At 40.1% G+C, this 15,272-nt stretch overlaps 1 protein-coding gene across 1 annotated transcript in view; it reads right to left on the bottom strand.

The window, feature by feature from the left end:
• The window catches only part of LOC108939516 (contactin-4-like), a 123,957-nt gene that overhangs the window by 31,089 nt on the left and 77,596 nt on the right, over window positions 1-15,272 (bottom strand). The window lies entirely within an intron of this gene.

Consider the following 15,272-nt stretch of genomic DNA (forward strand, 5'->3'; position numbering starts at 1 on the left):
TGGAAAATAAGGTCCCTCTGCTTTAATTGGTACACCAAGCTGGCATGGCTAAATGATGTGGTGATTTTATAATATAATTTCAACCTGGGCCCATTTCTGGTGGTCTTCATTCATGGGCCACATTATTGCATAATAGATACAACCGATACACTACATGCTGCTTCTACTATTTAAGAGAAACACTGTCAGTGTGAATAACAAAGCATAAAATGTTCAGAACTTGATCATCCTTCCCCTTTTCAGGACCTCCACTTCGTGCTCCATCGCTTCTCCTACTGCCGCCATTTCAAATGCCAGCTGAGAGTGAAGCAAACGCTAACCAGGCCTCACAGCATTATTGCACAAGAGGTGCTTCCAGCTGTGTAAATGTGAGAGCGAGCGATAAGCTGAGGGGCACACGTTGGAGCACCCAGTTTCCTGTGGCCGGCGGCGGCCCCTGCTAGCCAGAGTGCGGGTGGCCCCTTCTATGTTGGGTTAAGAACGGGAAAACGTGGTCGGGTGGAATGCCGTGAGAAGTGGAAGTATAGGGACACAATAACAAATACACAATAAATACACATGATAAATACACACACATCTTTTTTTGTCATTTTAAGTTGTGGCTTTATGCCAGAAGTGATGATACATAGACAGACAATTAATAAGTGGACGAATTTCTGTATTATAACATTGTCATGGATGACCTTACATGACTAAATACTGTATTAAAAGTCTGCATGCTTTTCTCCAAAGTAACTCACAGTGGTAGGTTTGTTTACTGAGCTATTTACAATGACAAACCCATTTAACCGTATAATGTTTACTGGAGCAAATCAGAGCATGTATAGTACCTTGATCAAGGGAACTACAGTTGAAGCATGGATTATAAGATGGGTCTTTTGATAAATAGATGCAACCGATACACTACGTGGTTCTTCTGCTATTTAAGAGAAACACTGTCAGTGTGAATAAAAAAGCATAAAATGTTCAGAACAAGAATAGTGTGTAAAGGTATGTTAAGGTAAAGTGTCTTCTTATGAATGTCACGGTGTTGTTCAACCGTTCAGTGTTTTCAGCGGAGCTGAAAGTCTTGCATCAGTTTGACTTTGATGGTATCTGCCTGAGCAACAATCAAGTGACAATAAATGGCATTAGGCAACAGCATGCTTGATTCTCAGTGCTCAAGGACTGAGAAAGAAATGTTTTCAGCTTGAATTGACATCCAGCTTGGAATTTGATTAGAAGAGCTGACAAGTCAGTTAAGGCAACCTGACAGGGCTTTATGTTGATTTAAACAGCAGACTGTCTTCAAAGTGCTGTAGTATAGATGGGAAGCATTAACAGGTCTGAGGATATACTGATATACTGCTCCTCTGCTTCTTCCGATTTATCTTGCAGATTAGAACATTTCAGAGTTGGTACTTGAGAGGATGGCATGACAAGGTCTTAAATCGTACAAAAGTACAACACCTGACCAAAGCAAAAGGTTTTGCTGGAGACCTTTCATGTGATTGCTTTTCTTTTTATGTTGTCAACATATCTTTAGGGCCTGGAGACCTTGCAAAAAATTAATACTGTCAAATTTATAACCAGCTGCAGCCATTTAATGCCTCACGATGTGTTACTGAGTTCAACAGTGTGATACTGGCAATGCACGGTGCGGCTAGCTGTGAAAACTCTCTCATTGGGATTGTTATGTCACAGGAACTTATGTTTCTACGTTAGGCTCTGATTGTGTTTTTATGTTATGGTAAGAAATACTCATATGAAGGCACTTCAAACTACTGCTTCTCTTGTCCTTTCATAGCCTTGAGCACAAAGACTGATGTCGTCCGTAACTGGTATGTAACCTCTGAAAACTCACTCCGACATTTCATACTATCCTGTAAGCATCAGGTGCCTGGCTGTACAGTTAACATAACTGTAGGTTGTTTCTAAATACTAATCCCTTGAATTTTCATCTTACAGATGTTTGCTTTGATCACATTCTTGTGTTATTTTTACATTAAATAAATAATTTTGTACACAAGAAGTAATGTTTCCACGTGCATTGCCAGCTGCCGCTTTATACTGAGTCTGTTCCTTGGGGTCTAAAGCATGAATTTGTGTAATGACTCAGCTTTGTGTAATTAAGATCTGAAATAGCTGGATCTGAGTGTTTGCCTTGTAACTTACACAACAGCCCACTGGAGTCAAACAGCAAACATGGCCTTGAATCGTGAGAAAAATATGTTTCTTTGACAGCACCTCTGATAGCTCTCCCGGGCCCTTGGAAATTTTCCATACTTTCTCTCAAACAGTGCAGTGTGTCCTTTGCAACATTCATACTGTTCACAGAAGCTTCGTCCACCATGTGTGTCTATACCCAGCAGGCTGATTTCATTGTTTCCATCCTGTGCCCTAGGTGGGGCAGTGTAGTGCTACAATAAAGCCTACCATCGGGAGTCGCCTCGTCCATCATTGTTAACAAGCTGGATGGGGCGAGCGAAGACGTGATGTGCATCTCTTTGGAAGCACTGATATTGTGACGAGCAGTTAATTGATCCGTTGAAGGTCAGATCTCTTGATAAAGCAATTCTAAAAAGCACTCCAGCAAACCAACTGAGAGAAACACATTAAACGAAACAATATGACTTAGTCATAACTGTTTGTGCTTGGCTGTAATGGATGTATGAAGTGATCTACCAGTATCTTGGGCTGAGTGACATCTGCTTTATCGCAATATCTGTCCTCTCACTGGACTTTTATTTTTTTGAAAGTCCTTGCAGCAGGCCTGTCTTGAATTCAACATGATGTGATATGCCCAAGAGGAGCATGACATGGTTAATAAAGCCTGCCTGTCAATCACATCCCAAACACAGTTTTTTCAGCATCTTTCAGATTCACTGTGAATTTAATTTGTTTCTCCATTGAGGATGCCTGTTTGGAGTGGCCTAATTGAATATAAAACAGAATTAGCCTGCAGTACAAGACTGCAAAGTATTTGCACTACAGGTTAAATCCAACAGGGTAAATCTCTTTACATGTAGATGTTGCTAGACCAATTCTCTGAAAGTACTGAATGTATTTTTGTCCAATTTATTTCCTCATTCTAGAAAACACACACCTTTAATGGGCTGTCTTTGTCATTTGAAGTGGACTTTAATAGAAAAATCGGCAGCTTAACAAAATCCCCCAGTGGCTTGGTTCAGTGCCAACATCTTTCTTGGGGATTCAAAAAATCATGCGTGCTTTAGTTTGATCTTGCAGCTAATATTAGTTAATTACTTCTTGACACCTGATGCTTCATGTCAGACTCACAATACAGTATGTCTTGTAAGAATTGCGTGATGCTGAGAAACAACCAATAAAGTTTAAAACTGGACATAAGAAAGGAGAACTGAAAATTAAATTTTGTATCCATGGTGCTGTGCTGAAATCAGGTTGTTTTAAGTGTTGCCAGCCTCAAAGAGAACACACTACAACTCAATGAAATGACCCATTTCACTAGTTGTAAGAATTTGCACAGGCCTAAACCATGAAACCTTAAAAGGCAGATTGTTTAATTGTTTACAAGTTAGTGACACAGCGAAAGTTAAGTTTAGCTCGAACCAGTCTCAGATATACTGAGTACTGGTCAATATACCTGACCACGTTTAATATAACCTAGGAAACCAAGATAATCATTAGAAGTCAAGTACTGTAGCTTGTAAAACTGAACATGAAACTAGGACTTTCATCAACACAGAAATTCATACTACTTGCCTGTTGAACACTTACATTTGGACTAACTCATTCAAGTGCAGCATCCTTGATAGCTATGTCATACCAAGAGGCACACCAGGTACAGAGGTACCAGCCTTGCAGCCTAACCCTAGTAAAAAAATAAAAAGAACCTAGAAATAGAAAAAGACATTAAATCTAGAAATTCACCACAACCTGCCCCCACAGAGAATGTTTTGTTTTAATCACAACTTTTAATTACATGAAAACTGCTGTTTAAATTTAGGAATTAAAAATGTCACGCTCTTTTATGCCCTAGGGAAGTATACCAATGCAATGTTCTGAACATCTGTTCAACCAGCTTTAGTTTATTCTTGTATTTGTTTTCAAGCTAAGTTGTAGATGTTGGAAAAATAAGAACTGAGAAGGAGGTGAAATATTCAAATTTGCTGAATGTTTACACGTTTTTAGGCAGAAATAGATACCATTGACAGAACTTAGTTTATCCATCCCAATTTACAATTTTATGACATAATTTTCTTAATATTGGCTTTTTTTTCAAAAAAACTTTGCCTGATAATCACACAGACAAACAGTGACTAAAACTGCTTGTCCCCAGCGGGGTCGTGGCAAGCCAGAGCCTAACCCAGCAACACAGGGTGTAAGGCTGGAGACAGAGGGGACACACCCAGGACAGGATGCCAGTCTGCCACAAGGCAGCCCAAGCGGGACTCAAACCCTAAACCCACCAGAGTGCAGCCCCAGGCCAAACCCACTATGCCACCACACCCCCTGCTTTGCCTGCTAGTGATACTCCAAAATAGCACAACCACTTCGGTGTCATTATAGAATAATAAAATAAACAAACATCATTAGCATATTATGAACAAAATGTCTGATCCATGGTTGATAGTATAGTGCATATTTACTTTCTTTCATGGCTGGCAATTTAAGTATAACTTCATAATTGATTAAGTCCACCATGTTTTGATGTCATGGCATTTGGACTTTTTGGGTGTTTCCAGTACAACTCAGTCTGTCTGGAGTTTGTATATTCTCTCTCTGTATGCCTGGATTTTCTCTCACAGTCCAAACACATGCGGTTCAGATAAGCTGGATACTAAATTGCGTGTGGGGGACTAACCCCCCGAGCCTTGTGCCTGGTGATTCCGGGATAGGCTGCTGACCAGGACAAGCAATTAATGGCAATGAGTGACGTGATACAGATACCCCTCTACTTACATGAATTTAATTTACGTAAATCCGGATTTACGTAAAAAATTCCTGGCATACACATTATTTACGGATAGCGCTTTTATTTTATGCTAAACGTGAAATACGTTAAGCGCAAGTTGGCATAACCAGACAAGGCAGGAAGCTGCATCTTCCCAGTTCCCATGTGTTCTAAGCCATGAATGCATCTCCTCTCCTTAGTGCAGTGCTTTTTTCGCATATTTTCTACCCTTATCATTATTTGGAATGCCTGGTGGTAAACGTGCACTTGAAGAAAAACAAGAACCATCTCACAAGCGTACAGCAATCAATTTGGGGATGAAACTGAAAATAATAAGGAAGTATGATGGTGCACAAAGATTATCGTCTATAGCACGGGAACCAGGTATAGCTGTATTGACTACAAATACGATAGTGAAGGATGCTGCACGTATACAGGAGCATGTGATGATGGCATGTGATGATGTTGAATAGTGGGTCATGAGGGGGAATTTGACATACGCAACTTTTGACTTACGTAAGGGGTGGAAGAATGGTCTATTTGCGTAAATCGAGGGGTGTCTATATTTTGACACCTGGCTATTTGATGAAAAGCAAACTTCTTTGTGTAGTCTTTTTTTGTTATTTATTCTTAATTCAATTTATAAAAATGAGTTTTTAACTTCATGACATTCTTTCTGGTAAAATGTTGAAGTAAGGCCTTTTCATGTAGCTATACAGCATTCCAGTATGTAACTTATTTTTAACCATAACTGAGGTGACTACTTGTCTAAGGGAACATATAATGTTAGCCTGTACTCTAAGCTACTTACATGATTTATCTCTTTATACAACTGGGTTTATTTACACAGAAGCAATTTGGGGCAAATACCTTGTTGAAAGGTACTAGAGCAGGGACTAAAGGTTTGGTCTTTTAATTTGAAGACAATGGCTGAAACCACTGTTATACACAGGGTCCTTTGAAGAACCCATAGGACAGGCATTTTTGAAGGGCTCAAGCAAGTTTGTTAGCTTTATTAATGTTGTTCATAGAATTAGACATGAAAATATTGGCAAACATAGGTTAGTACTTACAGGCTGCAAAAGCAAACATACTTTGTTATACATTCATTCATTCAGCATAGACGGACAACATGTTACATCCCATGCACATTTTACAATGGCTGTACACAAGGACCCAGCCCAACCGACTTCACTGTTAAATCACAGAGAAAAACATCTGGCATTGCCATCATACATCTCCATGACTCAAAGCCAAGCAGCTTAATTTCCTCTTGCTACCACCACATCAACTACAGGGTGCCAACATGGGTATTTCATTGAGGTTGTCAAGTGGGCGCCTCCCTTTGTCTGTGTTTCGTTGAATTATGACCATGATGCCGCAGGAAGGCTCAGTAGTGCAGTCGAGTGTCCCAGATCCACCCTCTCCACACATGTTAGATTCCCTTCACCCTCAACAAATGCACCAACTCCACAAACTCAAACCAACCTAATTAACAAGGCCACACCTCCTTATATACCAACAGCTGCTTCCCATTGCTAGCTTCCTGCCACTAATTTTAATGACCAATACACACCTCCATCTGACCTGTAATCCCAACCCAATCTCAACAGCTTCACATAGGTCCTTCACCGCTACCCTTAACGAATGGCCACCAAATTCCCCCAAGAACGACGCAAATGATTTAGCCACAAACCCCCTGACACCTACCTCCACTGGTCTCACATGAGCCTGCCACCCATGGTCTCTTGCCTCTGCCACCAAATCTATAAAATCTGCATACTTTAACATTTCTCATATATTCTCTGCTCATATGCTTCCTGAAATAGCATCTTCAAACGGATCTGTTAACTCTGCAAGGTACATGATCTGCTCGCACTTTGAACATAACACCATGTCTGGATGCAATGAAGTAACCACAATAACCTGTGGCACCTGAAGCTGTTTGCCCACATCAGCCAGTAGCTTTTGTCAGTCAGTTACTCAGTCTCGTGTGCTAGCCAACCTATCAAGACACGTCCGCTCTAGCACAGTATATTATTAGTATTATTATCTGTTTACCTGTCAGTTTTGCATAGGGTAGCCATCATTCTGCCACCAAAGTCAAAGCCTTCTTCAATTGTTGCCATTCACTGTTGGCATTCACATTCACATCCAATGCTGAAGTCACTGCTAATACAACTCTTAAATACAAAAAGAAAGGTTAGGAAAACTCTGTTTGGCCTAACAGAACAAGGTTGCCAATTGTGTTGTTGAAGCATGCCAAAACTGTAACCTGTACATTGACTTGCCCTCACATTTGGTAATAAAGTTGGAGGATCAAAAGCTGTCATGCCATTTGCAAGTATAGAAAATATAAGCCTGTAAAATGCTTGACACAGCTGTTAAGCCAAGCTGGAATTCTACAAAGACAATTTTAACACAAGTGCCCTCAAAATATGCTAACGTCTAGTCAAAAACTGAGATCTCACAAAATGATTTAATTGAGTGCATTCACTTTTGCATAAGCAATACTGACACATTCCCTTTACAAACACTACAAATATGACACTTGACAATTTGTTCACCCAAATGTTTTTTAGATGCAGTCCCTAATATAACTGTAGTTTGGCAGAACATTTGGTTGTCTGTTAAAAGGGATCTGACACTCCAGGTTTTCATTGCGTAACTTTACTTTGAATGTGTACTTAAACTGATGTAAAGGCAATGGTGTAATGAATGGTTTTGAAAAACGAAAAACAGTAAGGAGCTACACATAATTCTGTATGTTCCAAAAAAACCACCTGGTTTGTTTCATCTGTCTGATCCTATTGCTCTGAGCTCTCTTTCTAGTAACAGGAAATGGATGGACACATGTCTGAGAATCAGAGCAGAGAGGTTCTTGCACTGCAGTAGAATGGGCAACAAAATAATTCAACAGAGAAAGATTAAAGTCTTGTCTTTACTGGCATCTTCATATTTTCTTTAGCTTATGAGATATTTATACAACCTAAGCCTCTAAATGGTTTGCTTTAATTTCTCCTTATTTGACACAGTTAAGGGACTGTATTATACAACATAGCCAATATATTGTGGCTATCAAATCAATAGTGCTACTTAGATTTATATAATTCTTTTTTCACCATAAACATCAAACAGTGCATACGCACATGGTTCAAGCTTTTCCCCCATAGAGTTCACATACTTTCATGCAACACTCTGCGTGTGTGTATACATATACAGTATTTATACATATATATGTATACAAAGAATGAAATTATAAATTATTAACAGCTGAATATAGAAACATAATGTACATCACTTTGGATAAAATAATTGATAAATGAATAAGTGATTTGGTTTACACTTAGAAAGGGGGAAAAGCTTGAACCATGTGCATATGCAGTGTTTGATGCTAATGGTGGGGGGGAAAAAAAAAAAAAACCTATGTAGTTTGAATTTTAAGTTGGAAAAAGTAATGGCATGCTGTTGCAGCAATGTGGAACTTATATGATATATAAAGAATTTACTTTGATATAAATTTAGATGAACCTGAAAGGAACTTTACTGTCTTTAGCACTATCACATTAAATGCATTTTTTTATGCTTCAGAAAAGTGTTCTGTATTAAATCATTAATTTATAGCTGAAAGTATTGCTTTCTTTGATATAACTTAAAAATAAACAACAATTAATGCTTTATCCAGTATGATCATAAAGTCTCAGTAAAAAAATTACTGTAAAGACACAGCCCATCAGTTTAGTTTTAGTTAATCAGTTCCTACAATCAAAAATTTTCATAGGATATATTTTATTTCAATAAATTGCTCACAGAGCAACTGGCATTGAAGATATAAAAATTAACTAAATTTCTGTTTTAATTTTCCTACAAACTAGTTCTTTGTGTCTGTGTTTGTCTACAGAGAACATAACTTAACCAGCTGAAATAGTCATTTATCCATTATTCCTTAGTTGGCCTGCAAACACTTTTCATCTATGGTGATATCTAGCCAAAAAGCATGATAGAGTGTGGAGGGCACAAGGATATTCTTAGAAAAATCATATAAATTTCAGTCACTGATTCAGAAAGAAACGGACTGAAACAAGTTTATTGTATATGTAGACATAAAAACTAAATTAGCTGATGCTTACATATATATTTCATTTCTAGATTACTTGCTAAAGCCAATTTATTCATGCAACATAGCTAATCACACTGTAATCAGTCTCTTGCATGTATAGTACCAGCCATAAGTGTATGTACACTTTCTGGTAACTATATTTTTTCTACGAGGCACTTAGTTAACAAGTTTGATAAGGAAATGAACAAACATGTCTTCCCAGCCCTTCTGCTGCAGTCCCCAGAGATGTAGGACACTTGTGGGTCACTTCTCTTTCAGTCTTCTGTCCAGTTCATCCCATTCAGGCATTGTCCAGGTTGCACAGCAGCATTCGCACCTTTCACTGGTATTGTAAGTTTTGACAAAGCACTCATCAGTGCTGTGTATCAGTGAAGCCAAGTTATATGCAAATCAGTACCACTGAAGATCATGGTTCAGGGGACCCAGTGAGTCCTGCTGCTTCTTGTTCTAGCCTCTCTTTCTGCTAATGAGATTTTGATTGAGCTGTTAATTGCTCAGTGGTCTTGACAGCGATCCTCAAGACACCTGCAATGCATAGTTTGCTGTGTCACTGTGCTACTTAAGGGACAAAAATATCTACACTTTCTTTGGATTGGTACCTATATATTGTTCTTCCTGCTGCTGTTCGTAAATGTTGCATAAAATTAATCAGACCCCAGTAGTTGCTGCTGCAGATTTAGAAGATTACTCATTCCCTTCAGCTCTGCTCTCTCACACATTTGACAGCTGGTTTGAGTAGGAAGACCGGCATGAATTTACAGTATACATAGACTTCTGCATGGATAAATCCTAGACATATAACATTTGTACAGTGGAAGTCGCATTAATTTAGTTCCGTATCAAAGTACATTCCCCGTTAATCCACAGATCAAGAGGGATTATCCAAAGAAGTTATCTAAAACAGTCACACTTGCCTGTAGGAGCAGTAATCATGATTTTTAACTTTACTGAAATCAGGACAAATTTGGTCTGCATGAGGAAAATACAATTTCCTGCTTTTTATTGTTGCAATTTAGCTGGATGTAAACTGAGTACAAATTGTATTCAGTTCTCGGTCCACCTCTCTTCACTCTCAGCCGATTGCAATCAGGACTATAACACTGGTAAATGGGGCATCTGAGGCGGTACTTTACTTTCATATTGAATTTTTGGGTAAACGAGGCCTAAACAGATTACTCCAGCACAAGAGATATCAGCTGACTTACTGTATGAATTGATGACAATGTTCAAACGGTACCCTACGCTGAGCAGTAATTTGAATGATGTTATATAGGTGTGTGAATGGTAATACTGTTAATTGGACATAAACAATATGACGTTGAAATATGTAAATTAATGTTTCAGCACTGCAAACAGATGATATATTTTTGGGTGAAGGAAACAGGTTCACGAAAACAATCATTCTTTTATTAGACTTAGTGATTCCTCTCCATAGACGTTGTGCCACGGGTATCAGTCACTACAGATCGCAGTAATAACACAAGAACAAATAATAACATTAGCGATGCACCCTGCAGGTTCCTCTGCACCCCATCATTCTCAGCCCTGTGTGAAGCGCTACATGAACTAATTATTTCCTTCTTTCTCTGAGGAGGTAAAAGTCTGCAGACCTTAACGCTTCCTCCCAATCTGCATGCATAGTTAACAGCATATCAACACTGACCTTATTTTTTTTAGCAATAAACAGTAAACATATTCATAAAAAGAGCTGTGTTGCAGTTGTCTCCAAACTGGCACAGCTTATTCCACAGTTTAAAAAGTTGCAGTTTTCACATACTTTTCAGCTGAGGCTTTTGTGTATGTTTACCGCAACACATCATCCATTTCTTACCCTCAACCATGTCCTTTAAAGTCTGAAAACTTACACTGCCAGATATTGCGAAGGCAAAAAGGCACAAACGAGGTTGGCTCCATTGGAAATGAAATACAAAATGCGTGGTTTGGGCTAGCTTGGGTATAAATAAAAGGTGCCTAGTTAGATCCGTCTGAGAGGCGCACCTGTTTTTTTTTTTTCTTTTTTTTGTGCTGCTGCATTAGGAAGGGCCGTTTTGGTCTGCGATCCGCAGGGCTGACACAGCACCCACTTAGAGACTCATCAGCCCAGTGCCAGGCCCAGAAGTGCCCCCTCAGCTGCCTCGTTCCAGCTGATGTCATCTCCGCCACACACTAGTGCAACTCGGGGGATGGGGCAGTGCTGGGGGGGGGGGGGGGGCGGCGGAGGAGCAGGGCAGCTACTGGGAAGATGGATTACCCCAGCTGGTGACATGGGCCCATCCCCCACCGCCGAACCACAGCAAAGCGGGGTGGAGAGCTAACAAGGCTAATGCGCGTCATCGTGGATGAGCTGAGCTAAGACCGCCAGAAGCCCTCTTTGATTACTGTCATCCAGAGACACTGCACCTGTACGCTACACTGACTTCTCTTCCATTATGTCACTGTTGGTTCATTTAAGGTTGGGGTCAGCAAACTCGGTCCCTGCAGGCTGGAGGGTGTGCTGGTTTTCGTTCCAGCTGAGCCCGTAATTACTCAGCCTTATAACCGAAAGCGTTGCATGATCTGAATCACATTAAACCGAATGCGTTAGCCGAGAACTCTCTATAGTTTTTCAGACTGGTGTTAATAGAGGAATAACAAACTGAACGGTGAACATATTTTAAGATCTGAAGCGACGTCAGTAATTTTAGTTAATCAATGACAGTTTAACAATTTTAACCTCGGAATAACAGAATTCAAAAGGACTGATATGCATGTCTAAATGAAAAATAATTGATTTACTTTTGCAAATGAACAGAGAAATGTTTTCAAAGGAGAGTTTCACATGTACCATTTATAAATGTAATCCTGTTTAATGCTATTAAAAAGAGTTCTAGTCAATTACAAGCAGTCAGCATCCTAATCAAAGCTAGGTATTTAAGAACTCAGCTGAAAAGAAAGTCTACGCTGCAGCATGTGAAGACCAAGATTGCTGACCCCTTATATAATGTTTGCACACTAAGCAGGAGCACACAGAAACCATGTCTATTCACCACTGAGTCCACAGCCTAGAAGCTATCTGTTGTACTGCTGAAAACAGACAAACTACCCTGGATGGGGAACACAAAAACAAAAAAAAAAAAAAATTGGTCATATACAATGTGCTCAGCAGTATTACTTTTGTATTACTAGGCCAGAGAGCTGGAAGCATAGTGGTTAAAGCTACTGCCACTGGATCCAAAGGATACAGGTTTGAACCCCAGCTGTAGTACCTTTGAGTAGGCAGAATTACCCACCTGTATAAATGGGTAAATAATTGTAAATTGCTGTGGAGAAAAGCATGAATAAAAGTAATATACTTTAACATTGTTTGGATCCATTGAGAATTATCATAACATACCATTACATTATTAAAAGGGGGGGGGGGGGTGCGGTGACACAGCGGGTTTGGCTGGGTCCTGCTCTCTGGCGGGTCTGGGGTTTGAGTCCTGCTTGGGGTACCTTGCAATGGACTGGCGTCCTGTCCTGGGTGTGTCCCCTCCACCTCCGGCCTTGTGCCCTGTGTTGCTGGGTTGGGCTCCTGTTCACTGTGACCCCACTTGGGACAAGTGGTTTCGGACAGCGTGTGTGTGAGACTATATTATTAAAGACTGCATTAATGCATTTGGACAGACTGGACAGACATTGGCACATCAAAACAATCAGCAATACACTATCAAACTAAGTAATGAGGGTAGGGGGCAGACTTGGATTTGCTTTACAAACTGCATAGAGGTGGGAACTGTTAGTTCATTATTTAACTTTTTTACTTTATTGAAACAAAAACTTACAAATGGAGAAACTACCTTATAAATGGAATATTATATGTTGCTTAATCATGTGATTATAATTGAATATATAGACCCAGCATATTTCTTTGTCTCGCTACTGAATTTAAACCACCTCTCGAAAGGTCCATATGTCGACTGAAAGCTTAGGGTCCGCGGAGAGCAGTCTGCGCTCCGACTGGTAATCCCGTCTCTAACGCCCGAGATCATGGTCGGGTTAACTCGGGAGACTTTTTTATTACATTACTCATTGGCTTAACAGAGGCTTTCATCTAAAGTGATTGAAATAGCTTAGAAATGTAAATTGCACTTTTATCCAGGTGTACAGCTGGATATTTCATGAAGCAATTTAGGCAAAAAGCCAACAGCAGCCCCTTTTCTAGGATTTGAGTGAAACAACATTTAGGCTTTAAATCCAGTGTCTTTCTTTGGCACATGTGTGGTGCTGCTCCCTGCTCCCCCACACTGATACCGTGATCCAGAGAAATGCTCTTTCCCGAAACTGAGTGTACCGCTGCCGAACCAGGAGAGATGCACACGACTCCTTGATCTACACGTCACCCCTCCTTAATAATCAGCTAGTCACAGGCAGCCTTGGGGACACATGGCAGGGATATCCCCCCGCACACAAAATACACACACATCAGCTGCTCTAAAACTCAACTTAAGGAACTTGTAGGCTGGGGGACCCACTGCACCAACTGTATACTAAATTTTCAGGGTAATGTCACCTACCATCAATGCCTCTGCATAATGTGAGCTACAGCACAAGGCTACGTGAAGATACAAAGGACAGACTCGTAAGAAGGGTGGAGTTTTCTCTCTGGTCCTATTAGTCCTGCAGATCTTAAATACCGTTTAAGAAACAGCAACAAAACGTTAAACACTGATTGCAATTAAAAACTTCCCTCCAGCAAACAAGAAACTTCCCTTCGGAAACGGATGGTACAGGAAACGTAATCGTGTCTGAGCGGAGAGAGCATCCTTTTAATTGCATGGCTCACATCCGCTTCAAGTCTTCTTAGGGCTTATTTGCCTTCTGTACCAGCCCAAAGGTAAATGCATTCTGTGCATAATGAGGACAGGCATTTTCCTGTCTCCGAGATGTAGCTCAAACTGCAGCCTGTGCTCATTTTCCAAAAAAAGCAAAGCCCCAATATCTCAGAATTTTACCTGTACCGATACCCTTTATGGCCCTCGCAGCAGAACAGTACCATTGCACTGAGCAATTGAGGCTGACAAAATAAAAAAATTCAGATGTGGACTTGTAAATATCTCTGAGAAAACTTGGTTTGTTTAACCCCTACAATCCTTATAGCACAAACAATACACATCTGGTGCACATACAATAAAAAGGACACTATTTCATAGGACACTAACATTTACTGTGTTGATATACATATTCACAACATCAGAACATCTCTCGAAAAATGGTTGATGTCCTACTGTATAGCGCTTTCCTCACTTGCAATATGTCATCTCAGGTCTGAAATAACAGCACAGGTTGAGGTGCTGAAAACGGCTTTGTAGAGAGCCTATTTAAGACCACTGAAATACACTTTAACACGTGCTTCCATATGTTAACTAAAGTAGAAGTGAATAAGTGAAAAGTTTTTAATGTCTCTTCAGATTCCTGTGAATGTGTCATATTATTGCCACACTGAGTGGGAAGCAAAATAGACAATTAAGACCAACCAAAAACACGTAAAGAAAAATTTATGAAAATTACAAACAGGGAAATGTGGATTTTTGCAGTAATATTAACATGGTGCCCTAGTCCTTTCAGGTTAGAGCCACTACCTTGGGACATGAAACCTCAAGGTTTGAATCCCAGCTCCTGCTATAGTAGCCTGGTACTTTCCCTCAATTGCTTCAGTAAAAATTGGCCAGCTCTATAAACGGGTGAATAACTGTAAGTAGCTTAACATTGCAAGGCACAAATGCAAAATGAATACATATAAATGAGCAGTGGGACTCTGCAGACAAGTGGCAATTCCCCATGCTGGCTCACCAAGGAACATGTAAGTGCAGCACATCAGAACCTTATCAGAAATGTCAAAGACTTGGAAATCTCTCTCTCCCCAAAAACCCAGCAAGCCTATACTTCCAGCCTGAGACCCCAATGAGAAAGGCTGTGTTTGACTAAAAGCTCACAACCAGCTGACAGACCCAGAGACCACCATGTTCCTGTCTGTTTCTACTCTCCACTCTCCTCCGTGAATAATTCATTAGACAATTTGGGGAAGGGGTCTAAAGTTGGCTCTCAACATAATACTCTCTATACACAAATACAAACTGTTTAGGTGGAGAACACTGAGAATGTGACAATGAGAAATGAGCAATGAGCAGACGTTATCATTATCAGCACAAGGGAGTGAAGAAAATTAGATTAGCAACTCCCTGTGAGACAGCCTGTTAACGAAGGGCGGAATAAAGG

Source organism: Scleropages formosus, chromosome 2 (assembly GCF_900964775.1).
Source record: "Scleropages formosus chromosome 2, fSclFor1.1, whole genome shotgun sequence".
NCBI lineage: Eukaryota > Metazoa > Chordata > Actinopteri > Osteoglossiformes > Osteoglossidae > Scleropages > Scleropages formosus.